This window comes from Saimiri boliviensis, chromosome 6, assembly GCF_048565385.1.
Source record: "Saimiri boliviensis isolate mSaiBol1 chromosome 6, mSaiBol1.pri, whole genome shotgun sequence".
Classification (NCBI taxonomy): Eukaryota; Metazoa; Chordata; class Mammalia; order Primates; family Cebidae; genus Saimiri; species Saimiri boliviensis.
This window is the reverse complement of record NC_133454.1, coordinates 91,994,698-92,022,240: the sequence shown is the minus strand read 5'-3', so window position 1 is coordinate 92,022,240 and position 27,543 is coordinate 91,994,698. Positions and strand designations below refer to the sequence as shown.

General features: G+C 36.0%; 1 long non-coding RNA gene across 2 annotated transcripts in view; it reads right to left on the bottom strand.

Moving 5' to 3' along the window:
• Window positions 1-27,543, bottom strand: part of LOC141584870 (uncharacterized) — a 400,256-nt gene that overhangs the window by 368,801 nt on the left and 3,912 nt on the right. For both annotated transcript variants that reach the window (XR_012518123.1, XR_012518122.1), the window contains exon 2: window positions 27,099-27,322. This is a non-coding gene — a long non-coding RNA (uncharacterized LOC141584870). The remainder of the gene's footprint in view (window positions 1-27,098; window positions 27,323-27,543) is intronic.

The window sequence follows — 27,543 nt, the reverse complement described above, 5'->3', positions numbered from 1 at the left end:
AATTTCACTCCAGATAATCTGTTCCTTTTTTATTCTCCCACTTTACCTGCTACCTATACCTGGTACACTCTACTGAGCTCATCTTCTAAATCTGTCTTTTTTCCAGCCTGTTACCTGGGCAGACACCCACTTCCCAGTCTCTAATAATGTAACTACTTGGTAAAGGAGGGGCTGATTTACCCCCAGTGGGGTCCCTCATTAGTTGCACACAGTGGACTGAGGTGCCAAGTAACACTCAAGAATGTTACTGATTATAATCATGTTTTTCTTATGTTATTTACTAATTCTAGGATGCAAAGCCAAAAGATGATTTGTAACTGTCATGCCTGGCAAACCTGTTGCTGCACACATCTGTACTCTTCAATCAACAAAACCTGATGCAAAAAAAACAGAAAAGGGGGAGATATATGAGATCAGTCAGGGTTGTGGGAAAAATTATAAGAAAAATGCAAACTCTCTTGGAAGGCCGGAAGGTTTTGCAAAAGCTTTTAGGAAAGGATTATGGCTGAAGGCAGCGTAATTCACTTACCTTGAGCTAACAGCAAAGAGCAGATAACAAGGGAGTGCAAAGAAATTTATCTAGATAGGTTTATTTACCTATTTCCCCAGAAACCAACCTTTGACCATCTGTGTACAGGACTGCCCCCTACTTGAGGCTTTGACAATATTAACTACCCACAAATGGTGTTTGCACTAGTTATTTGTCATTAAATCTGTACTAAAGAAATGTGAGCATCTCCAGCTTATTGGGGGCTGCTGCTGACTCTAGCAGGAGTCCCCTAGCTGTCCTGACAGGTAAGCCTGTGTCTGTGTAGTCTATTCATCCATTGCTCTGCCAGAGTCTGTGGGACAGACTCAGCAACTGCCTTTGAGGAAAATAACTTTATTAATTTTGTATGCATAGGACCTGACAAGATACATAATAGTAGTATTCAAATCATTTTCTATGGTATAGCAAGTCAATTCCTGGTTTGTGATAATGGGGAAATTTATACAATTTTTCTGTAACTAATTGCTCCCAGAAGGAAGAGTTTCAAGAAGAGCACAGTCAATGGTTTTGAACATTACGCTTGGGCAAAACTGTTTACTTTTTCTAAGCCTAACTTGTTGGAGAGACTTTTCAGCGTTTCTAATGTGATACAAAAGTCATATGATAGAAAGTGTCTGTTGAATTCAGCAGGAAGATCATTTGATTTCCTATTTTGAGACAAGATACCAGTGGAACAGTGGGAGTTGAAGGAGTTTTCAGTGAGCCAAGCCTTATGCTGAACATAAAGAAAAGGCAGAGGTATAGATCACTCTCATAAATATTTACTTGATACAGAGGGGATGGACAATAGATACAATTGGTTGTTGATCTAAACAGTTTCCTTTATTAGTTTGGAGAGGAGGAGATTTGAATATATAGCAGTGAAATGTTTAAAGAAAAGAGGCAATGTGGAGAAGTTAACAAGGAGAGGAACAATCCATAGAGCTAGATCTAAGGAGGCCCTTAGGAGGGAAATGGTATGGAAGTGCAAATGGAGGGATTTATTTGAGACAACAGAAAGGATGCCAATTTTTTTTCCCACTTCAACAGGGTTACAGGAAAAAAGATAATGTGGATATTGATAAGGTTACAGGCTTTTATATGGTACTGATGCAGCCCCTGTGAGGGCTTCAAAAGCAAATTGGTGGCACAGCACATAATTAGAAGCACATTGTCTAAGGGCCAACTCTGGATTTAAATTCCAGCTTCCCCTCTTACTAAGAACATAACCTCGAGCAAGCAATTTAACATCCAGTGCCTTGTTTCCCAGTTATTATAATCACACTTATCCTCCTCAAGTGGTCTAAAGAATTGATCAGTTAACACGTATAAATTCACATAACAGTGCTGAGCATAGTAAGCACTATATGTGTTCACCAGCATCAGTGTGTGAAGCACATGTTGTCCCACTTCTGCTGGAAGTGTCTGAGAGATGGTGGATTCAGAGATTTTAATAGAGAGAAGACAATTTGAAGGGAATACTGCAGAGCACAAAAAAGAGTTGGTGTAACATAAAAGTGGTAAGCAGCACTGAGGACCCAGTTTAAATTGGAGGTCACAGCTAGGTGCAGTGGTTCACGCCTATAATTTCAGCACTTTGTGAAGCCGTGGTGGGCGGATCACCTGAGGTCAAGAGTTTGAGACAATCCTGACCAATATGGTGAAACCCCATCTCTACTAAAAATACAAAAAAAAAAAAAAAAATCAGCCAGGTGTCATGGCATGCACCTGTAGTCCCAGCTACTCAAGAGGCTGAGACAGGAGAATTGCTTGAACCTGAGAGGCGGAGGTTGCAGTGAGTCAAAATCATGCCACTACACTCCAGTCTGGGTAACTGAGTAAGACTCTATCAAAAATAAACAAACAGGGGGAGAGGAATATGTATTGCAACCATCTTCAAGCTTCTCCTCACTTCATTTGGTATAGATAAATGGGAAGAAGGCAGACAGTTGGGTCACCCAGCTAGAAGCTGTGAAGGAACAACAATGAAGTGGTGGAATTGAGAATCCTAACAATAGACAGACTGAAGTGACAAAACATGGAGACTAAGCTAGATAAAAAGGAAAGGGGCTTTATAAAGAGAGAAACTAGAGAGATGAAGGCTAGAAAAGGTGGGAAATTGGTATTATGCAATTTTCTGAGGAAGAAGTAGAGGATATAGGGAATTATGGTAAACTGACATCCGTAATTCAAAGATACCGTGGACTTGAGGCCTTGCCTTCCCTGCACTGGACCGAAATACAGGTGGGGAAAGGGCAGGGGCCATAGCAGGAAGGAACATAAAGAGAATTGTGATGGAACTGGGTGGGTGGGGCTTGAGGGCTGTAGGTGGTGAGTCCCGCAATCACTTGGTCCAGGACAGGCAGGAGGTGCCAGGCGGCACCCTTAGGCTCCACAGCATGTGCCTGTACTGCTGGGACATCGAGCCTTCCCAAGTCAACCCTGTGAGTCCAATGGGGCCCTTAACCTCACCTCTGCCACTCTGTCCTGGGCTTTGAACTCCAGGCTGCTGTGGCTTTGGCCGTGGCACTTCTAGCTGTTGCAAATGTGGTTTGGTGCTAGGGGTTGGGAAATTCCAGGTGAAGCAGACAAACTAAATCCTGACTGTTGGACCTACCTGAAACAAGAAAAAGCCCCACCCACTGTTTGCTAGCGGTAAGGCACCTCACCTGTATGTTGACTGCCCCACTGATCTGCCCCAGGAGGTGGAGTGGAAATCACAGAAGTGGGGAGCAGGATAAGTTCTCAACTGCCAGATGTGGAACAGATTGCTCTTGGGTCTTCTGGTTAAAAGACTGGATCAAAATGGGGGAAGGAGGATATATTTAAGGTATGATCAAGAAATAGAGGGTGGGGTGAGAATCTCAAAAACTAACAGCCAGGCTCCCTGTGCTTCAGAAAACCATCTGATCTCAATCACATGACCAATTATTCCTAGGCTTTGAAACCAGCTTAAAGACTAGATTGTTCAATGGCACCACTGAAGTCCTGTGCAAGTAGAAACATGCGTTTTTGGATTTCTCATACATTCCTTCCCTCCCGAATAAGTCTCCATACTTTGCCTGTTATCTGCAAGGTGGTTCACAGCTGGTTCTTTTTTTTTATCATAATACTGTCTCCATCTTCCACAATCTTTATCTTAGATATTTTGAACCTGCCTTTTTTGTTTGTTTTTTTTTAACCTGCCTCTTACTGTTGAAATGATTCATATAATACATAAATTTAAAAGTAGCATAGGCTTCTATTATAATAACTAATTTACTGTTTTTAATGACTTTTTAATGTGTGAATCTGTTTTGATTTTGCATATTATATAGGAAGGACCAAGACATCATCATCCTTCAGAGGTCACTGAGCGGCAGGTAATGTTTAAATAAAGAACTAGGTTCTGGTTGTTTCAACACTGTGCTTGTAACTTGTTCCTTTATGTAGTAGTCCCTAACATAATAGACCTTGTACTGGTAGACACTTCAATTTATTTCTTGGGACTCTGGGATCGCATGACTACTATTGGAATGGTCTTAACTAGGGTAAACTAAATAGCTTATATACTTAGTTTTTAATGTAACATTTGATACATATACAAAAATTATTTATAAAATATCATATGCCTCCCATTTAAGAATTAAAATGTTATGGATACTTTTGAATTCAGCTAGGGAATGCTTTTCTATTCTACCTCCTAAGATTTCTTCCGGAGGTAACCACCAGCTTGAATTTTAGTTACATCAGTCTCTTCCTTTTCCTTAACAGTTTGTTACATATGTGCCTCTAAAAGTTCATTATTTGCTTTTGCTTGGTTTTAAAGTTTATAAACATAAGATCACACAAAATTTAGTGTGATTTACTCTTCCTTCTCAATATTATTTCCTAAGATTTACCTATATTGCTGTATGTAGTTCCTTTATTTTCACTGCTGCTCCATATTTTGTCATGGAACACATCACAGTTTATTAATCCTTTTTCTCTTTAGACATTGTATCATTTTTACATTTTTCTAAAATGAACAGTACTGCTGCAAACATTCTAGTACATGTCTTCCTTCCCCACGTACAAGAATTTCACTTGATTATTTAGGCAGAAGTGCAATGGTTGAATGATAGAGAAAGCAAATTTTTCGTTCTTAGAAAGTAATGCCATATTGTTTTCAAAGCAATTGTTTGAGTTTATACTCTGTTGGCAGTGAATTTTTTTAAAAAGTTTGTTTTCAAAGCAATTGTACCAACTTATACTTCATTGGAAGTAGATAAAAAAGTTCTTGTTACTCATATCCTTTCTATTCTATTTCTGTATTTCATTGTCTGCAAATCATTCGAGTTTGATCTCCTACGTCTCTGCTACTTGTAGATGTCATACAATGGTGGCATAAAAAGCTATGTGTGCCATGCAACATTTCAAGGAAGCAAATAATTGTTTTCTTATTTCTACAGAGAAAATCCCCAGAAGTCTTTAATGAACATTACTTTTAAAATAAAAGTAAACACACTAATCCATGAATCTGGATCTGTTTAAAAGTGCACAGTGGTGAGATGAGAATCAAGAATAGTCTTATTTGAAAACTACTGATGCTCCAATGTGATTTTCTTCACCTATGAACCACACATTTGAATGAAAGAGATCTTCCCCGCTATTTCTATGTAGTTATGGAAACTGTTTGCAGTAGTGGTGGTGTTTACTTTTTTTAATTGATGCAAACCAAAAATATAATCAGCATGTTACCTTTCTATGTTACAAAAAAGTATGATTTGTTCTTTCCTTTTAATTTTTCTAAAGCTTGCAGATAAACGTATTCAGAATATGCAAAACCTAAAGAAAGAGAAGAGGAGACTGAGTAAAAGGTTTGCAAGGGCTTCTCCTATTCCAGAACCAGGACTCCTAGTAAGTATACAGGTTTCACTGAAATTAACAGATCATTAAATGCAACTGATACCTCATTTTAATTCATCTAATATTCACCATAAATTTTGTTGTTCCCTTTCTCTTTGAGAAATTTGTAATTTCAGTCTTAAAAGTATTCTAATAAAATTCTCATCTAATATCTTCTGCAGTCATCTCCTGGAGGTGATATGGTTTAATGAAAAAAGGAGTATCTTTGATAATCCAGGTTGTTTTGGATTCCAGCTCTTATTTTGCCATATGTTAGCTGACTACATAAGGTTATTAATTTAAAGTCTTTTGTCTCTTTATCCGAAAATATATTGCCAAATTTAAGGTCATATAAGTTCTCTCACGTATTACCCTCTAGAAGTTTTGCAGTTGCATATATTACATTTAGGTTTATGATCCATATCAAGTTAATGTTATTGAAAGGTGTAAGGTCAGTGTCTAGGTTATCATTATTACCGTTTTCATGTAGCTATCAAGTTCTAGTACCATTTGTTGAAAAGACTATTTTTAGGTTTGTTGACTGTATATTTCTGTAGATATATTTCTGAGCTCCCCATTCCGTTTCATTGAATCCTATTCTTTCACCAATACCACACTGTCTTGAAAACTATAGATTTACAGTAAGTCTGGAAATTGGGTAGTGTCAGTCATCTTCTGTTCTTCTCCTTCAATGCTGTGTTGTCTGTTCTGGAACTTTTCCCTTTCCATATACAATTTAGAATCAGTTTGTTGAAATCTACAAAGTAACCTGCTAGAAGTTTTATTGGGATTGTGTTGGATCCATAGGATCAGTTTGGAACAACTGCTATCTTATCAATATTGACTTCGTATAAATTAACATAGAATTTCTCATATTTATTTAGCTCTTTTTATAAGAATTTTATAATTTTCCTCATCCAGATTTTATACATGTTTTCTTGGATTTATGCCTAAGTATTTTAATTTTTGTTGCTAATATAAATGGTGGGCTGTTTTTAACTTTGCATTCAAATTGTTCATTGCTGGTATAAAGGAAATCAATTGGATTTTCTGTATTAAACCTACATCCTCTACTCCTACTATAATTGTTTATTAGTTCCAAGAGTTTTTTGTTTTTTATCGTTATTGTTGATTCTTTGGGGTTTTCTACTTAGACAATCAGGTCATCTGTGAACAAAGACAGTTTTAATTCTTTCTTCCCTAACTGTATAACATTTATTGCCTTATCTTACTACATTAGCTAGGACTTCCATTATGAGGTTGAACAGAAGTGAGAGGGTACATTTTTTTTCTTTTTTCTAACATTAACTGAAAAACATTTGGTTTCTCACCAGTAACTACAATGTTAGGTATAAGTATTTTATAGACGTTTCTTAGTCAATCAAGTACATCCCTCTCTACTCCTAGTACTGAGAGTTTTCTTCATAAATGATATTGGATTTTGTCAAATTCTCATTATGTATCTGTTGATATGATCATATGAGTTTTCTTCTTTAGCCTTTTGATGTGATGGATTTCATTAAATATTTTTTAGATGTTGAAACAGGCTTACATTCCTGGGATAAGTCTCAGATTGTATATATTAATTTTTATACATGGTTGGATCAATTTGCTAATTTTTTGAGAATTTTTACATCTATGTTCATGAGAGATATTGGTCTGTCATTTTTTTCTTTTAATATATTTTTCTGGTTTTGGTATTTGGATTATGCTAGGCTTACAGAATAAGTCGGGAAGTACTCCCTCTCCTTCCATGTTCTGCAAGATATTGTAAAGAATTTGCAAAGTTTATTTTTTAAATGTTTGGTAGAATTAATCAGTGAAACCATCTGGGTCTAGTATTTTCTATTTTGAAAGATTCCTAATTATTAACTAATTCTTAAATAGATAATAGCCAATAGCCCTATTTAGATGATCTATGTCTCCTTATGTGAATTTGAGTAGATTGAATCCTTTTTAGATTTAGTCAGTTTCATCTAAGTGTTCAACTTTATGGGCATAAAGCTGTTGGTTATATTTTACTATTTATTTAATGTTCATAGGCTCAATAGTTAGGGTCTCTCTTTTACTTATGAGGTTGGTAATTTGTACCTTTTTTGTTAGTCTGGTAAAAGTTTATCAATTTTGTTAATATTTTCAAAGAATTATATTTTGGTCACATTGATTTTCTCTATCTTTTTTTTTTTTCAGTTTCACAGATTTCCGCTCTAATTTTTATGTCTTTTCTACTGCTTACTTTTGAGTTTAATTTGCTCTTTTTTTTTCCTGGTTTCCTAAGGTGAAATCTTAGACTATTGAGTTTAGATCTACCTCTTTTCCAATAAATTAATTTAATGCTATAAAATTTCTCTAAGCATCATTTTCACTATATCCATAAATTTTGATCAATCACATTTTCATTTTCATTTTGTTCAGAATATTCTACATTTTTTGAGACCTCTTCATTGGCACATGTGTTGTAGTTACAAGTATTTTCTTAATTTCCAAATATTTGAGGATTTTCCAGCTATCTTCCTTGTTACTGATTTCTAGTTTAACTTCATTGTGGTTTGAGAACATACTTTGTATAATTTCTATCCTTTTAAATTTGTGAAGGTGTGTTTCTTGTTTGTTTGTTTGTTTGTTTGTTGTTGCTGTTTTTAGATGGAATCTTGCTCTGTTGCCCAGGCTGGAGTGCAGTGGCATGATTTTGGTTCACTGCAACCTCTGCCTCCTGGGTTCAAGCAGTGCTCTTGCCTCAGCCCCCTGAGTAGCTGGGATTACAGGTGTGCACCACCATGCCCAGCTAATTTTTGTATTTTTTAGTAGAGATGGGGTTTCACCATTTTGGCTAGGCTGATAGTGAATGCTGAACTCTTTACCTCATGATCTGCCTGCCTCAGTCTCCCAAAGTGCTGGGATTATAGGTATGAGCCACCACATCCAGCCTAAGGTGTGTTTTCATGACATTGAATGTGATCTGTCTTAGTGAATGTTCCATGTGGCTTGAGAAAAATGTGTATTCTGCTGTTGTTGAATAAAGTAACTATTAATGTCAATTAATTCCAATTGACTGATGGTGCTGTTCAGTTCAAATATATTCTTACTGATTTTCTGTCTGCTAGTTCTTTCAACTACTATTAGAAGGAATTGACATTCAGTTATGACAGCAGATTTGTCTATTTCTTCTTGCACTTTTGTCAGTTTTTGCCTCACATATTTTGATGTTCTGTTGTTAGGCACAGACACACTAATGATTACTATGTAATTTTACCCCATTATTACCATGTAATGCCTCTCTTTATCATTGATAATTTCTTCTTGTTCTGAAGTCTGGTTTGTCTGAAATTAATAAAGCTACTTCAGCTTTCTTTCGATTATTGTTAGCAAGGTATAGCTTTCTCCATCCCTTTATTTTGAGTCTATCTGCCTTTATACTTAAAGTGAGTTTCTTGTAACCAACATACACTTGTGTCTTACATTTTTATTTATTCTGAGTCTTTGTCTTTCAGATCATTGACATACAAAGTGATTATTGATATTGTTGAATTAGTATGTGCCATATCTGTTACTGTCTTTTAGTTGTGGAGTTGTTTTTTCTTTCATTTGTGTCTTTTACTTTTCCATTCTTCTTCTGCATTCTCTAGTTTTGAGCAATTTATATTATTTAAGTCTCTCCAGTCTTAGCATATCAATTATACTTGTTTTATTTTTTAACATTTTTAGTGGTTTTCTTAGCATTTGAACTATAAATTTATAAGTTGTTCAAGTCCACTTTCATACAACACTATACTGCTTTATGGGTAATGCAGTTAACTTACAACACAGTATTCCCATTCTCTTTTTCTTATTCTTCAAAACATTATTGTCATTCACTAAAATATAGACACCACATACATTGTTGCAATTATTATTTTGAACAAACTATTTTTCTTAGATCAATTAAGAGTAAGACAGATAAAATATTTTGTTTTACCTTCATTTTTTTCTTTTCTAATGCTCTTCCTTTCTTTATGTAGGTCCAAGTTTTTGACTTATAACATTTTCTATTGCTGTTTGGGCAAGTCTACTAGAAACAAATAATTATTTTTGTGTTTGTTTGTCTGAAGAAGTCTTTAGCTCTCCTTCACTTTGGAAGGATACTTGCACATGATACAGAATCCTAGATTGCTGCTTTTTTTCTTTGAATGCTATAAATATTTCGCTCCATTCTCTTATTGCTTGCATGATTTCTGTACAGAAGTGCTTTGTAATTGTTGTTATTCATGTTCCTATTTAGGTAAGGTATCCTATCACTTTTCCCCAGCCTCTTTCAAGATTTCATTTTTGTCTGTTTTTTTTTTTTTTTTTTTTTTTTTTTTTTTTTTTTTTTTTTGGCAGTTTAAATTTCATATGTCTAAATGTAGTTATTTTGGTATTTATCTTGCTTGGTGTCTTATGAATTTTCTGGATCTGTGGTCTGTTGTCTATCATTAACTTTAGAAGCTTCTCATCTGTTATCATGTCAAATATTTATTCTGTTTCTCCTCCTCTTCTTTATTCTTCTACTTTTTCATCTTCTACTTCTTCTTCCTTTCCTTCACCTTCTTCTTTTCTTCTTCCTCTTTCTTCTCCAACTGGGTAATATTTAGACTTTTTGTAATTGTTGTTCAGTTCTTGAAGAATATATTCTATTTTTTATAATTTTTCCCTTTACTGTTATTTTGGAAAGTTTCTATTTACATATATTTAAGCTAACTATTTTGTTTCCTCTTAGTCTATTAATGAGCCCATCAATGTCATGCTTCATTTCCATTAAAATATTTTAGGCTTTTAAGGTTATTTTGATTTCATCTTAGATTTTCCATTTTGCCTTATATTACCCATCTTTTCTTGCATCATGTCCACTTCTATCAGAACTTAGCATATTAGTCATAATTATTGTAAGTTCCTAGTTAGATAATTCTAAAATATCTGCTATTATCTGAGTCTGGATCTGACTGACAGTTACTTTCTTACTTCAGACTGGTTTTTGCCCTTTAGCATGTCTTGTTATTTTTTTCCTTTTATTTTATTTTGCATTTTAGGTTTTGGGGTACATGTAAAGAACATGCAAGGTTTGCACAGGTACACATACGGCAGTGTGATTTGCTGCCTTCCTCCCCATCACCTATACCTGGCATTTCTCCCCATGCTATCTCTCCCCAACTCCCCACCCACCACTGTCCCTCCCCTATTTCCCCCCAACAGACCCCAGTATGTGATGCTCCCCTCCCTGTGTCCATGTGTTCTCATTGTTCAACACCCACCTATGAGTGAGAACATGTGGTGTTTGATTTTTCTGCTCGTGTCAGTTTGCTGAGAATGATGGTTTCCAGGTTCATTGTTTTTGATGGCTGCATAATATTACATGGTGTATGTATTTCTTGTTATTTTTTATTGAAAGCTGGACATGATATATTGGGTAACAGGAACTAAGATAGATAAGTTTTAGTGTAGATTTTATGCTTATCTGATTAAGATTTAGGCTGTGTTTTCTGTTTACTGTAGCTGTGATATCAAAGGATAAAATTTCCCCTGGTTAATTTTTGTCTTCCCTCTTATTTTTGGTCTCACTAGGAACTCTTTCTTAACTAAGATGTTAAGCTCGAAATTTTTTTTTTAAGCATGAAATTTTTAAAGCTGGAATCATCTGATACATACAGGAGACTGACTGATGTATTTGTAAGCTGTAGGTGAAGAAAGGTTCCATAGCCCTATGATTAGAATTCAGTCTTTAGGTAAGGATGTATCTGTAACTGCTTAATGGGTTCATTTTACACACTACCCAGATAGAGCCAATTTATCAAGACAGGGAAATTGCAATAGAGGAAGAGTTTAATACACACAGAGCCAGGTAAACAGGAGACTGGAGATTTCTTATTACTCAAATCAGTCTCCCTGAAAATTTGGAGGCTAAGTTTTTTCAAGGATAGTTTTGTGGGCAGGGGCTTATGGGAACGGGTGCTACTGATTGGTTGGGAATGAAATCATAGGGGTGTGGAAAATGCCTCATGAGGGGAGTCTACTTCTGGGTGGGGACCACAGGACCAGTTGAGCTAAGAGTCTTGGGTCCATGTGGGCTGTCTGGTCATCAGAAATGCAAAAGCCTGAAAAGACATGTCAAAGTCAAATAGGGGAAGCTGCAAATCTTGTGACCTCCAAAATAATGGCTGGTAATCATTTGACTATGCCTGCATCTTAGCAGAATTCAGGCCTTTCTCATTCTCCTAACCTGGTGGCCTTCCATTATTTTACGAAAGCGGTTTAGTTTTGGGGAAGAGCTATTATTATTTAAACTACAAACTAAATTTCTCCCATAGTTAGCTTGTTTAGATGATCATAGTTGATTAGATCAGAAATTTTTACTGTCATAATTTTTTTTTCACTGCAAAGGCAGTTTTTTATTCCTGGGATGTAAATTTCACAACTTCTTCTTAGCTACCCTCCCCATTTGGTAAAATAGGAAGGCTATAGGGAACAGGAGTTGTGTATTTTCTTTCCCCTAAGTCACTTGTGATTTGGTAAAACCCAATTTATTTAGGCTCTTCTAAAATAGTTTCTCTTGAGAGCATGCTCTGGTAATGAGAACGAAGAGCTCTGAGGTATTTTTAAATGATTACTTTTCCCCTTTCACTGCTAGAAACAAACAAAAAAAAGACTGTTCTCTGATCTTCACAGTGAGATCTGGTGAGGTTCCTTGAGATAAAATTCAGGAACTATGGGGGCTTCTCTAAGACTGTCCTCCTTAAACATCGAGTTTTTAACTTTAAAGCTTATGTATACTGAGCCTGCAGCACACATCAAATAAAGTTGACATGTTCCCACTGGCATTTGCCTTAGCAGAAGGTTTCCATTCCTGGCAAGCTCCGACTCTCCACATCCACTTTTCTGTCTCTCTGGCTTTCAGGGTAGTAGTTTGCCTTCTGCCCTCATTTCTCTATGTATGTAAGAAGATTAATTGCTTTTCAGTTTGTTCTACCTTTTTCTTATTGTAAGGATGGAACGAACAATTTGCAAACTCTTTATATGTCAGACTGGAAAGCTCCACTTAAATTTCTTTGATCAAAATTGGTTTACTGGCCACCCCCACTGCAAAAAAATTTAGAGATGTGAAAAATTAAACTGACTCCCTTGCTGCCCCGAAGAGAATAGAGGTAACATTAGCATAGAAGAAAGTACTTTCCTTCTTTATTTAGACCGTGAGGATTCTCTTTCTGTAACTTGCCCTCCTCTCTGAGTTTTTGGAATAAATGCATATTATGAGTAAAAGTTCAACCCATTTGCTTTGTTTACCATTTGTTTTTACATAATGAAGGGAAGTTATACACTGCCGTACAGAAACCCAGGACCATCAACTATACACTGTTATCATTTTGCCCTAAATATCTACAAAGCTCCTCCCTTGCTTATATACCAGTGTTTATAATCCCAACCCCATAATCTTTGTCTCTCTTTTAAGCATTAAAATGTGCCTGTGCAACATATATTTTCACCTTCCAAGTTATGCCTTAGTATAAAGTAAAATAATTTGAGGTATGGTAAGGAAAAGAGAATTATTCCTGAGTCCACCTTTCTATAGTGCAAGACGATTGCCACCATTTCTGAACCCTGTACCTCTTGATTGATTTACATACAATTATTTTGGTTACTCTTTCTATCCCTTTGTCATTTCAATATCTAGTACCATCAATTATTTTTTTTCTTTCATAACTTGCCCCTTAACAAACCATCTAAGGATTTTCATTTCCAAAGCTCCCCTTTTTAACTAAAAGTAGAACTACCATTTGATCCAGCAATCCCACTACTGGATATCTATCCAGAGGAAAATAAAATCATTCTATGAAAAAGACACTTACACACACATGTTTACAACAGTGCAGTGAGCAATTTAAAAAATGTGGAGCAAGCTTAAATGCATATCAAGCAACCAGTGGATAAAGAAAATGTGGTTTACAGATAAACCGTGGGATACTACTTTGCCATCAAATGAAAGAAAATGATGGCATTCACAGAAACCTGGATGAAGTTGGAGACCATCATTCTAAGTGAATTAACTCAGGAATGGAAAACAAAATATCATGTGTTCTTGATACAGGAGTTAAGAAGAAGTAACTTAGGCAGATATTGAGGGTATGGAAGTCCTTATTAATGTTTTCCCTTTAATGAAAAGCAGCTCCAAATCATTTTACTTTCTAACAAAGAGCAGCCTATAAAATTGAGAGGCAGTCATAGATGCTGGTGCTTTGTGCCAAACATGTTCAAAATGGCGGCTCCATCTTCCCTTCTCTGACAGTGATGTGTATATTAAGAAGCAAAGAAGATGGCGATAGCAAAGAGGAAAGTTCATTTGCATAATAAGATTAGGGTGGGGTAGCCAGCCTTCCCTGCATGCTATGTAAACATCATTCCTTATTGAACCAATCTGTGAGCCCTATGTAAATCACATACCTATAAAATCCATCACCTCCACCACTGGCCAGTCTTTCCTCTCAGAAATCCCTTCTCTTAGGAGTCCTAAACTCCTCGTGTGTGTCCACTTCCTAAATTTTCTTGGTACGAGACAATGAATCCCAGGTATTTACCCCAGACAACATAGCTGCTTCATTCTCACTTGTAAGTGGGAGCTAAACCATGAGGTCACAGAGGCATAAGAATGAGATAATGGACTTGGAAGACACATGGGGAAGGAAGGGAGGGAGGAAAGTGAGGGCTAAAAGACTATATATTGGGTATAGCATACATTGGTCTGGTGATGGGTGCAGCAAAATCCCAGAAATCACCGCAAAATACTTACAAATATAACCAAAACCACCTGTCCCCCAAAAACAATTGAAATAAGTTTATATAAACTGAAAAAAGCCCTCCTTTTTTTCTTGAAATGCCAGATGTTTTTTAGAGAAATACCTACAAAATTGTTCTTTATCATCCATCCCACCAACTTATTTGAGGTTTCAGAAACAACTGAAATATTTCACAAATAAATAAGATTATGTAAAATAAGATATATTAAATATGAAAATCCTAAGTTCACTATTATACTTATGTTTTCATTTTCCTTAATACAAAGATTTGGAATTGTCTTCAGAATATCCAGATACTTTTCACTGATGGAATTTGGCAATTATAAAAGCTGTGATAACCCATAAAAAAGAAAGTGTACATTTCCTCTAAGAAAGAACATCAAGAAGCTCAAAGGCCCCAAATACTCACTTTGCAAAAGGGCTTCTCTTCACTTTTTAAAGAATAGTAATAACAAGGAGTTACTGTGACAACCCTATTCTAGTTTTTCTTCAATATATTAACCAAGATGTATAGTATCTCCTGTTTAAGCTCAGGAATTCCATGCTTCTCAAATGTAGTCAAAACCAGTTTGTTTGATTTTGTTTCATTTCATATCATTTTAATTTTTGAATAATTGTGAATAAATTTTAACATAATCATTCAAAATGAGAATAATCTTTTCATTTGTAACAATTTCATACTAATATCACAGTATCAAATTGTTACAAATGAAAATAAATGGTTACTGCCAATTTCTCTATTAATCTTGTCTGAAAGTGATAATGAATATGACACACGACACCATACCACAGAGTAACACTGCATTAATCTGTGTTAATTCTTCTTATTTTACCTTTTCATCTCTTAAATATTTTGCAATTTGCTTTGTTATAAGCAGTATCCCCACTAATACTCTATTCTCAGTTTTTTTTGCTTTAACTGATCTTTGACCTTAAGAAGAAAATTCAATAATAGTCTTTGTACAATTTAAATGTTTTGGGACAAAATAAAGGCCTGGATTCATATAAATAAGTACTTTATTTGATAAGTAAGTTGTGCCCAGTAGAACAGAGGATGTGTGATGAAGTTAGAACACTTAGTTGTTAAAAGAAGTTTGAAAAAGTATTTTTGTTTTTATTTTTGTGTGCTAAAGGTTTATATAACCTTTTAATAATTATAAGTATATATATTTATAAATATTAAAATTATCCTTAAATATTACTTTAAGGTTAAATTTCTGCCAGTACTGATACAGCTTTTTCTTTTTTTTTTTTGTATTTTATTTGTCCATGTTGCTCACTTCATTCTGGGTCATTTAAAGACATAAACACACTTAACGGATGCCTGAAATATGCTGTGTTAGTCACTCACAGAACATAAGACTTGAAAAATAAAAACCTCATATTTAACATCTCTATCACATCTATTATGTATAGAAATGACTGACACTTCTCAAAACTGATATACTGAGTTTCCACAAATTCTTTCTGCTTGCTGTATTTGTTGTATGACTAATAGAGAATTGTTTTATATCCTATCCATATTCAGATATGATTTGATATTTTTTTCATATCTGGCTTCTATCTGAACATGACCTTACTTTAGTTTAAAATAGCATTCCTAGCTATTAAGAATTATTTTTATGATACATCTTGTATGAAATAGGTTTTCCCCTGAGACCATTTCCAAATAATTTATAGTATATATAATATTTTCTTATAGAAATTTTAATTGAATTTATTTTTCTTTGTGTATTCTAATCTTGTCTAGTGGTCATCTTGACAAAGTGGGGGTCTATATGAAGGAAACCATGCTCCAGACCAAAGTATGTGAATTTCAAACATCAACTGACATATCATGAATTGATCATCTGAAAAATAAATGCAATACTCCACCATTTCAGAAAAAATAAATGCAGTGCAAGTATTTAATATCCAAGCTATAGGCTCCAGAATTTAATTAAATACCATATCTCACTACCATATTTTTTTTCCCTGTGGTGTACTTGAGATCTGCTGCTTTTCGACAAATAATAATAAATATGTATAGGTAGGCTTTTGAAAAATATTATTCTCATGTTTAAATTTTGTAGATGTTTTATGACATATTTAGAAGTTTAGAAGTATGTTTTAGTAATAGAACATCAGAATTCCTCTGCTGTATATTTATAACGACTTCTGTTCAAACAAAATGTTAAATTCTTTAAATAGTCCTAGGAGACTGTTACTATAAGTAACTCTATGTTATGTGTTGCTATTGCAGCTAGACCAGAGTGTAATTAAAATTTCCATTTAAAATAAAATTTGAATATTAAAATTTTACTTTTATATATGAAATAAATGATAATTATCTCTCTCTCTCTAAAATACTTTCTTAATTAAAATAAGTAATTTCTAATATGTAGGTTAAATTATCACAATTATTTTATAAATTAAAAGATTACAAACTATTAGATAAACATGAACATTATATTTGGTAACTGACTTACAATCTCTAAAATGCAATTTAAAGTAAGGTACAGGGAATTCTACTATTGGACATGATGGAAGTACTATAATTACACTTTCACAAGCAACTAGAAAATAGGACAAAATATTGAAAACTATGGCTTTCCAGAAATGGAACAAAAGTAAAAAGGACTGTGATTCCTAAAACAAGAGAAATAAGAGGAATCCTATAATTACCCATTTACTGCCTGGAGGAGCATTCCAGATAACGATCCAGCAAAAAGCATTGTAAGTAGAGCACAGCAGTTTTCCTGATTTGAAGGTGAGTTGATGAACCAAAATAAAAATTCAGGGAGTCTGGGAAAGCTGGAAATTGTAGGGAAGGGTTCCACAGTAAGACCTACGCAAAGAACTTTGTAGATGTGCATATTGCTCATGTTGAGTCTTTGCTTACTGGTAAGCTGCATATGCACAGTATGAAACTGGAAAAGGTCAGATCTTTTTATTTTTTCTCCTCTCCACTATATCAGGTAGTAAAGAACTGGTTAGCTATAAGCTAAACAATCCTTAGCATTCACACTTCCATAGGCAGATGCTTGAGTTTTGGCCAGCAAACATGGAGAGTCCTTGTTGCTCAAACGGGGCATTTAGTGGAGAGACCAGAAAAGTCACGTCTCAGTAGCAGTGATAAATTACCTGTAGCATAAAGATGACTCTAGACCTAGCCTAAGGATGCTTAAAAACTAGTTTGAAATAATCAGACTTATCTACAAGTAACTGCCCACCATAAAAAAGACTACAACATCCAGATATTTAACATACACAATGTCTAATATCCAACAATAAATTTCTAGGCATGCCAAAAATCAGGAAAACAAAACACATGATTAGGGGAAAACAAAATCAATAGAAACAGATATAGAAATGAAAAGGATGATCGAATTAGAAAAAAGAAATTTAAACATGTATTATAAACATGTTAACTATGCTCGGTAATTGAAACAAAAATGTCAACACCAAGAGAGGAATGAAAGATATTAAAAAGAAGTAAATGAAACTTTTTAAAAAATACCAAAAATTCAAAAATTCACTAAATTAATTTAAAAATTAATAGCACATTTAATGCAAATAAAGAAGTCACTAAAATTGAAGATATAATGGATACAGCCAGAAAAATCCAAACTGAAGCAAAGATAAAACAAAAATAGGAAAATGATTAGTGCTTAACTGACTTGTGAGACCATATCAACTGGCCTAACATATGAATAATTGGGTATGTTAGAATGAGTTAGGATAAGAATTATTTTTTTTTTTGAGATGGAGTTTTACTCTCCTTAATTAGGCTGGAGTGCAATGGCGCAATCTCAGCTCACCGCAACCTCTGCCTCCTGGGTTCAGGCAATTCTCCTGCCTCAGCCTCCTGAGTAGCTGGGATTACAGGCACGCGCCACCATGCCCAGCTAATTTTTTGTATTTTTAGTAGAGACAGGGTTTCACCATGTTGACCAGGATGGTCTCAATCTCATGACCTCGTGATCCACCCACCTCGGCCTCCCAAAGTGCTGGGATTACAGGCTTGAGCCACCACGCCCGGCCAGGATAAGAATTTTAAAAACATTTTGTATTAGTCTGTTCTCACACTGCTAATAAAGATACAGCTGAGTTTGAGTAATTTATAAAGAAAAGAGTTTTAAGGGACTCACAGTTTCACATGGCTGGGGAGGCCTCACTATCATGGCAGAAGATGAAGAAAGAGTAAAGGGACTTCTTACATGGTGGCAGGCAAGAGAGAGCTTGTTCAGGGGAACTCCCATTTATAAAACCATCAGGTCTCATGAGACTTATTCACTACCATGAGAACAGCATGGGAAAGACTCACTTCCATGATTCAATTACTTCCTACTGGGTCCCTCCCATAACATGTGGGAATTACAGGAGCTATAATTCAAGCTGAGATTTGGGTGGAGTCACAGCCAAACCATATCATTCTTCCCATGGCCCCTCCCAAATCTTATGTCCTCACATTTCAAAACAATTATACCTTCCCAACAGTCCCCCAGAGTCTTAACTCATTTCACCATTAACTCAAAAGTCCATAGTCCAAAGTTTTACTGAGACAAGGCAAGTGCCTTCTGCCTATGAGCCTGTAAAATCAAAAGCAAGTTAGTTACTTTCTAGATACAATGATGATACAGACATTGGGAAAGTACACCCATTCCAAATAGAAGAAATTGGACAGAACAAAGGGGCTAAAAGTCCAATGAAAGTCTGAAATCCAGTGGGAAAGTCAAATCTTAAAGCTCCAAAATGATGTTCATTTACTCCATGTCTCATGTCCAGGTCATGCTGATGCAAGAGGTGAGTTCCCATGGTCTTAGACAGTTCTGCCCCTGTGGCTTTGCAGGGTACAGCCCTCTCCTGGATGCTTTCACAAGCTGGCATTGTCTGCAGCTTTTTCAAACACATGTTGCAAGCTACTGATGGATCTGCCATTCTAGGTTCTGCAGGACAGTGGCCCTCTTCTAATGGCTCTACTAGGTAGTGCCCCAGTGAGGACTCTATGTGGGTGCTTGCACTCCACATTTCCCTTTCTCACTGCTCTAGCAGAGGTTCTCCATGAGGGCTCTGCCCCTGCAGCACACCTCTGTCTGGACATCCAGGCATTTCCATACATTTTCTGAAATCTAGGTAGAGATTCCCAAACATGAATTCTTGACTTATGTGAACCCACAGGCCCAATACCAGGTGTAAGCCACCAAGGCTTTGGGCGTGCAGTCTCTGAAGCAATGACCTGAGCTTTATGTTGGCCCCTTTTAGCCACATCTGGAACACAGGGCACCAAATCCTGAGAGTGCACAAAGCAGCAAGACCCCTGGCCCACAACACCATTTTTTCCTCCTAGGCCTCCTGGCTTGTTATAGGTAGGGCTGCCATGAAGACCTCTAACATATCCTGGAGACATTTTCCCCATTGTCTTGGCAATTAACATTTGGCTCCTCATTACTTATGTAAATTTATGCAGCCAGTTTGAATTTCTCGTAAGAAAATGGTATTTTCTTTTCTATCTCATTTGTAGGCTGCAAATTTTCCAAAGTTTTATGCTCTGCTTCTTTTTGAACACTTTGCCATTTAGAAATTTCTTCCTCTCATACCCTAAATCATCTCTTTCAAGTTCAAAGTTTCACAGATCTCTGGGGCATGGGAAAAATACCATCAGTCTCTTTGCAGAGCAAGAGTGAGCTTTACTCTAGTTCCAAACAAGTTCCTTATCTCCATCTGTGACCACTTCAGTCTAGACCTTATTGGCCATATCACTATCAGCATTTTGGTCAAAGTCAGTTAGCAAGTTTCTAGGAAGTTCTAATCTTTCTCACAGCCTGTCTTCTTCTGAGCCCTCCATACTGTTCCAACTTCTGCCTGTTATCCAGTTCCAAAGTCGCTTTTATATTTTCTGGTATCTTTACAGAGGCACCCCACTCAACCAGTATAAATTTACTATATTAATCTGTTCTCACATTGCTAATAAAGACATACCTAAGACTGGGTAATTTATAAAGAAAAGAGGTTTAATGGACTCACAGTTCCACATGGCTGGAGAGGCCTCACAATCATGGCAGAGATGAAGGAAGAGAAAAGGGACTTATTTTTTTCTTTTCTTTCTTTTTTTTTTTTTTTTTTTGAGGCAAAGTCTCACTGCCTCACCCAGGCTGGAGTGCAGTGGCACAATCTCAGCTCACTGCAATGTCTGCCTTCCAGATTCAAGTGATCCTTGTGACTCAGCCTCCTAAGTAACTGGGACTACAGGTGCATGCCACCATGCCCATCTAATTTTTGTATTTTTTTTTTTTTTTTTTTTGTAGAGACAGGATTTCAACATGTTGGCCAGGCTGGTCTCGAAGTCCTGACCTCAAGTGATCTGCCCACCTCAGCCTCCCAATGTGCTGGGATTACAAGTGTGAGCTATCATGCCTGGCACTACAAAGGGACTTCTTACATGAGGGCAGGCAAGAGAGAGCTTGTGCAAGGGAACTCCCATTTGTAAAACTATCAGATCTCCTGAGACTTACTCACTAACATGAGAACAGCATGGAAAAGATTCACTCCCATAATTCAATTACCTCCACCAGGTTCCTTCCACAACACATGGGAATCATAGGAGCTACAATTCAAGATGAGATTTGGGTGGAGTCACAGCCAAAACACATTACATTTCTAAAACATTTCCAAATTTGATGAAAATGAAACCCACAGACCCAAAACGCTATAAAGAACACCAAGCAAAACAAAGAATAAACCTGCTCAAATAACCTTGTAATCAAATTTCTGAAAAACATTGAAAGAGAAAAGCAGCAGGGGAGGGGCCACATTAAATGCTAAGAAACAAAGATAAGGAAACCACAAACTTTGTTGGAAACTATGTAAGCTAGAAGAAAATGAGAAGACATTTCTAAAGAAATAACAGGAAATAAAAAATTGTCAACCAGAAGTTTTATGTAAAGTAAAAATATCCTTCAAAACTGAAGGCAAAATGCAGATATTTTTCAGAAAATAAAAATCAAACAGTTATCACTAGGAGAGCTGCAGGAAGAAGTTCTCTAGGTGAAAGAAAATGACATCAAATAGATTCTTGGATCTATATGAACAATACAGAACTCTGGAAATGATACATATACTGGTAAAAAATAAAATTATCAATATTATTATTTTTGAGATAGATTCTCACTCTGTTGCCCAGGCTGGAATGCAGTAGTATGATTTCAGCTCACTGCAACCTCTGCCTCTCAGATTCAAGTGATTCTCATGCCTCAGCTACCCAAGTATCTGGTTTTACAGATGTGTGCCACCATATGCATCTAATTTTTACATTTTTAGTAGAAATGAGATTTTGCCATATTGGCCATGCTGGTCTCAAACTTCTGGCTTCAAGTGATCCACCTGCCTTGGCCTCCCAGAATGCTGGGATTACAGGCATGAGCCACCTCACCTGGCTGGTTTTTACATTTTACATGAAGAAGTATAGCTACAGTCTCGCCAATACACCATAATGTAGCAGTCTCTCATTGTGAAGTATTACCTGGAGTCCTTTGTGTCGTGACCAAGAGAATTAAGTAGCGTGGACACAAAGGGTCATGTTGGAATGAAAATTTAATACATGAAAAGAGAGCTCTCCGCAGTAGAGAGGGGGACCAAATGGGTGGTCATATTTTACAATACTTTGACTGTCATTTTTACAAGCTTTTGAATGCAAAGGCTTTTATAAGAAACCAGTGAGGGGTTGGCATCTCATTTGCATAAGGTGTGAATTTCTGGTAGCTTCATTCCATCCTCCTAGTGGGTATGTGGGCCCTTAGCTTGAGTTACTCCATATTGCTTTGTTCCTTTTACTGTGCATATATCAGGGGATGAAATTTTCCATTGTTGGTATGTGTGGGCAAGTCATCAGTGTAGCCCTTCTTATCTGTGCAGCCCTGGGCATGTCTTAGGCAAGGCCCCTGTGCAAGTTTCTTTATCTGTGCCTGCAAGCTGTTCTTTTCTTTGAAAGAATTCAACCGAGGACACACCCTAACTTCCTGTCTGACCAGTTTCTACCTTTCTCCCCTCTCAGTATATTATTTGAACCGATTATCCACCCAAAAATGTTTAAATTTGCCAATGGCCTGGAAGACCCCACTTTGAGTTGTTCCACCTTTCTGGACCAAACCAGTGTGTTCCTTAAATGTATTTGATTGATGTCTCATGCCTCTCTAAAATGTATAAAACCAAGCTGCTCCCTGACTACCTTGGGCACATGTTCTCAGAACTCCCTGAGGACTGTGTCATGGGCCATGGTCACTCATATTTGGTTCAGAATAATCTCTTCAAATATTTTACAGAGTTCGACTCTTTTAAACAGCAGAAAACAGTTTTGAATTTTTTTTAAGTTAAAGTGCCTGTACCATTTTTAGTCACATCAGATACAAGACAGTACCAGTTGTTTCTCATCCTAACCAACAGTTGATACAGTCAGTTGTTAAGTTTTACCAATTCAAATGGGTGCATAGTGGTATTAATTTGCATTCTCATCTTTTCATGCACTGATTGCTATTTACATATCTTCTTTTTAGAAATATCAGTTTAAATATTTTGTTCATTTGATTGGCTTTTTTATATTATTTGATTTAGTTCTAACAGGTTTTTTAAAAATAATTCATAGATATAAGTTTTTTTTTTTTTTTGTCAGGTATAGTTATTGCAAATATTTTCTCCTAGTGCTTGGCTTGCTTTAATTTTCTTAATTGTTACTTTTAAATAACAGGAGTTCTTAAAGTTCTCAAACTTCAAAAACGCAGCCAGGCGCGGTGGCTCACGCCTGTAATCCCAGCACTTTGGGAGGCCAAGGCGGGTGGATCACGAGGTCAAGAGATCGAGACCATCCTGGTTAACATGGTGAAACCCTGTTTCCACTAAAAATACAAAAATTAGCTGGGCATGGTGGCGCATGCCTGTAGTCCCAGCTACTCGGGAGGCTGAGGGAGGTGAATTGCTTGAACCCAGGAGGCAGAGGTTGCGGTGAGCCAAGATTGCGCCATTGCACTCCAGTCTGGGTAACGAGTGAAACTCCGTCTCAGAAAAAAAAAAAAAAAAAAAAAAAAAAAAAAAAAAAAAAACACTTTAAAAACGCAATATTTTATCCCTTCTTTAGCCAGAGCAGCAGCTTTTAAAACAAGATGTTTGTTTACCTTGGAAATTCCATTTACAAACCAAACAGCTCATGAGAACTATTAGGCACTGTAGAATTTAGCAGTCCTCACAATTAGTCCTAGAAAAAAGGCTCTCTGCTTATTAGGTAGCAAGATTTTGTGTAAGTCATTTTTATTTATCACGGAACTCTCTTGGGAAACATTATTTCCATTAGCGTAAGGGTAGCTTCAGCTAATATTTCATAGCTAGACAGTAAATGCACCATCAAGTAGAAATTCTCTAGTTCAGTCATTGTCATTGAAAGGCACTCACGGTTTTTCTCCACCAGCCCCGATAAAGGCTCCATATAAAGGCCTATGGAGCAGAGGAATTGTCCCAAGTAGAACGCCAGCTTTACCCTATATTTTGTGGGTTTAGACGACGGTACTAATTCCTATTTAGTGTGTTTACATAACATTTCCTAAAGAGCCGATTGACATGCCTTCAGTTTTTATAGTACTAGAAATGGAAAAAACATTCCCCAATTAGAAATAATACCCATTTTCATAAGACTTCTAGGTAAAAGGGGTTACAACTACCTTACATGAAGCTTGTTTAAACATCTTAAATTTTATAATTATATTAAACTGTATGTTTTTATGTTCAGGTCTCAGGAACCATTTTTTACCCCTAGACCATTTTACCTTTTCTGATGAAAGGGGTTGGTATCCCAGCAGGGAGTTACATCTATCAGATCTATGAGGGACAGCAGATTTGATAAGGCTTCTTAAACAGTCCTGTAATTCTGTCAGAGGGGTACCCATATAGAAGGGGTCCCCGTAACCCTCAAATTTATCATGACCTAGATAACAAGCGTATCTGGCAGGAGGACATCCCAGTTATCATAAAGCTAGTCCAACATGGCTTGCATATGAAGCTTATTAACGGCTTCATCTGGGATACTTCACTTTGTATTTTATAGGGAGAGTTGGGCAATTCCCTTCTCAAGCCAAACAGACCTTACAATGGCATTATGTGGCCCACTAGGCTGATTGCTTTCTTAGGAAGAACACCCTGTGCATTTGGAACACATATACTCGGTGATTGTTCAGTAATGAGTGTGGGTCTTACATTAATCCAAACAAGCTCTTAAATTCTACAGCATTTAAAGTTAATAATTTTGTCCTTAGAGTGGTTATTTTTACAATCTATTACAGTAAAGATATTTTTTAAAAAGCTGAATGATACCAATCTACAAAATTGAACAACTGCTTTACATTACACTCTTTGGTTTTAAATAGTTATTTGCCTGTTTTCAGAAAAAAAGTCTTTCCCTTATTTTAGATAATTAGTACAAGGTACAGGAGCCAACAAAAGGTGAGGGAAAGAGCCATTATTCTAGGCCTTTTCAAAAGAGAAAGAGTGATACTTTTAAGATATCAGTCTGAAGAATGCTAAAGAGGAGGTTATAGAATTGAGAAACTTAAAAATTTCTTGCATTAAAAATAAGTCAACATTTGTAATAAAATCTTGTTTTAATCAATTATTTAGTTTTGTATCAGTGTATTTTTAATATTAAAGACTCACCTCCAGAAAGATTATTGTAGTTTCTTTTTAATTACAGCCAACTGAATTATACAACCGTTTTAAAAATTATTTTAGTAACCAAATTATGACTTAAATAGACCATTCACAGTGGTTAGTCTTTCTGTTTTATCCTAAATATCCCTTTTTCTTGAACAACCCAGTTGTTTTATTTTAGGGGGAAAAATTCACCATGCAAGATTCTTTCTTATATAAAATTACTTTCCTTTTTACCTTCTTTACCAAAAATACCTCTTTATATCTTTAACTTTCTTTATATCTCTTATTTCCTGATTCCTTTTCCTTGTTTCATACATAACCCTTAAATAAGCTTTGAATTAGATGAAGATATTTTACCTTTAATAACAACATTTTTAAAAAGTGTTTCTACAATTTTTAAATTGGAAATTACCCAGATACTTAATATCAAATAATAACCTTAGATCCTAAATTATGACAAGTTTGTTTACAAGCATTTACTTCATTACACTTACCTGATTATTAGTTTACCTAGATTATTTATAAAAACCATGATAGCTAATATTTAAAGTTACTTTCCTATTAACCATTTTTATAACTGAATTTCAGGTACTTAAGCAATAAAACTTGTCATTAATTTTAAGGATATTTATACCAATAACTCAGGATTTAGCTGTTTTCTTTAAGCCAGCAATATTTCATAAGCATATACAAGCAAAGATCATTCTTTCTTGGGCTGGGCTTTGCCTTATGGCAAATCTTATAGTATTCTGCAGGAATAAACATGAAACTACTTGATTAAAGGATGCAAACAAAATGCTAACATTGCTGATATTATTTTACCAATAATTTTAAAGCTACCTTATTTATTAAAGATTTTACTTAAGTCATATACACTTGAAAAAGCATTTCACTAGTCTTTTTTATGAATCTGATTTAAGCACTTTACCTATTTTTTTATTTTAGTAGTGAAACACTGTATGCATGACATAAATACATGGACATATCTAGGCATGCTGACAGAGGTACATTTTATAGATTCATAAAGACCTCCTTTTCCTTTTTTTTTTTTTTTTTTCAATTTTAGACTTTCAAATTCTTGATAACATGTTGCACCAGGCTAAGCAATTGTCAGCTAAATAGACCTAAATTTGCATATTAAAGAAACAACTCAGGTGACAATCATTCAGCAAAATTTACATCATAAGGTACAAGGAGAAAAAGTTTGGTATGCCAAAGGAAAATTAAATGGATTTAACTGCCAATTGAAAATAAAATTATACAATTTATAAAGGCCTTCAAATATATACACACGTATCTACATACATGCACATACACATACAAAGATTCTATAGGTATACTTTAGTACTTTGGCCATGAGATGAATATAAATTCGCTGGCTTGCAAAAAAGCAGCTAGATCCAAACTGTTTTTTTAAATCTCATTATGAAAGTAACACCAGATTTAAGGCAGGCAGAAAAGAAAATAGAGAAATAGAACTTAGGAACTCTATAGTTTGTGGGTCGACTTTCGGGCTCTCTTTCCTTAATGTAAATGTGCACAAAGACTATACTAGCTCCGTTTTACATAAACTCTGGAAAGTAGAGGTGCCATAAAACCTACAGAGTGCTCAAAAGGGGGTTATTCTCCTTGTTTTCTCCATATTCTTTATTTCTTTCCTACTATTTTTTTTTTAAAGGAGGAACTGATGAGCTGTGGATGAAAATGACAGTTCGATTCCTCACGCAAATGTGCACAGATAAACCAAATTAAGATTAATTCTGAGAGAAAAGCAATTGAGGAGTGCCTTTAGAAATGGATCTCCAGGCCAGGCACAATGGCTCACACCTGTAATCCCGACACTTTGGTAGGCAGAGGCAGGCAGATCACAAGGTCGGGAGCTCGAGACCAGCCTGGCCAACATGGTGAAACCCCATTATTACCAAATATACAAAAAATTAGCTGGGTGTGGGGGCAGGCGCCTGTAATCCCAGGCACTCGGGAGGCTGAGGCAGGAGAATCACTTGAACCCAGGAGGCGGAGTTTGCAGTGAGCCCAGATCATGTCATTGCACTCCAGCCTGAGCAACAGAGTAAGACTGCATCTTGGAAAAAAAAAAAAAGAAAGAAAGAAACGCAACTCTGAACTCAAGCTAGGATGCTTAAACAACAAATTCCTAGAAGAAAAACCAGTCCAGAATAAATCAAGAAACATCAACCAAAACAGGAGGTAGGAAGCTCAGGAGGACTTACCCGTTCCCAAGGAGGAGAAGCACAAACTCAGTGAGGCTTCAACGGGCTCCAGCTGTTACCTTAGCTCTGATTTCCAGATACTTCTTCCGCAACTTGAAGCTTCTCTAAGGCCCCAGCTGGTACTGATTAGCTCTGATTTCCAGATACTCCTTCAGCAACCTGAGTCTTCTCTGAGGCCCTACGTGTTTGGGCGCCATATTATTGTCCATGCAAGGAGTCGAACTCTGTAAAACATTTGAAGAGATTTATTCTGAGCCAAATATGAGTGATCATGGCTCATGACACAGCCCTCAGAACATGTACCCAAGGTCCTTTGTGCGCAGCTTGGTTTCATGCATGTTAGAGAGGCATGAGACATCAATAAAATACATTTAAGAAATACATTTGTTTAGTCCAGACATTCAGAACAACTCAAAGCAGGAGCTTCCAGGCGATAGGTAAATTT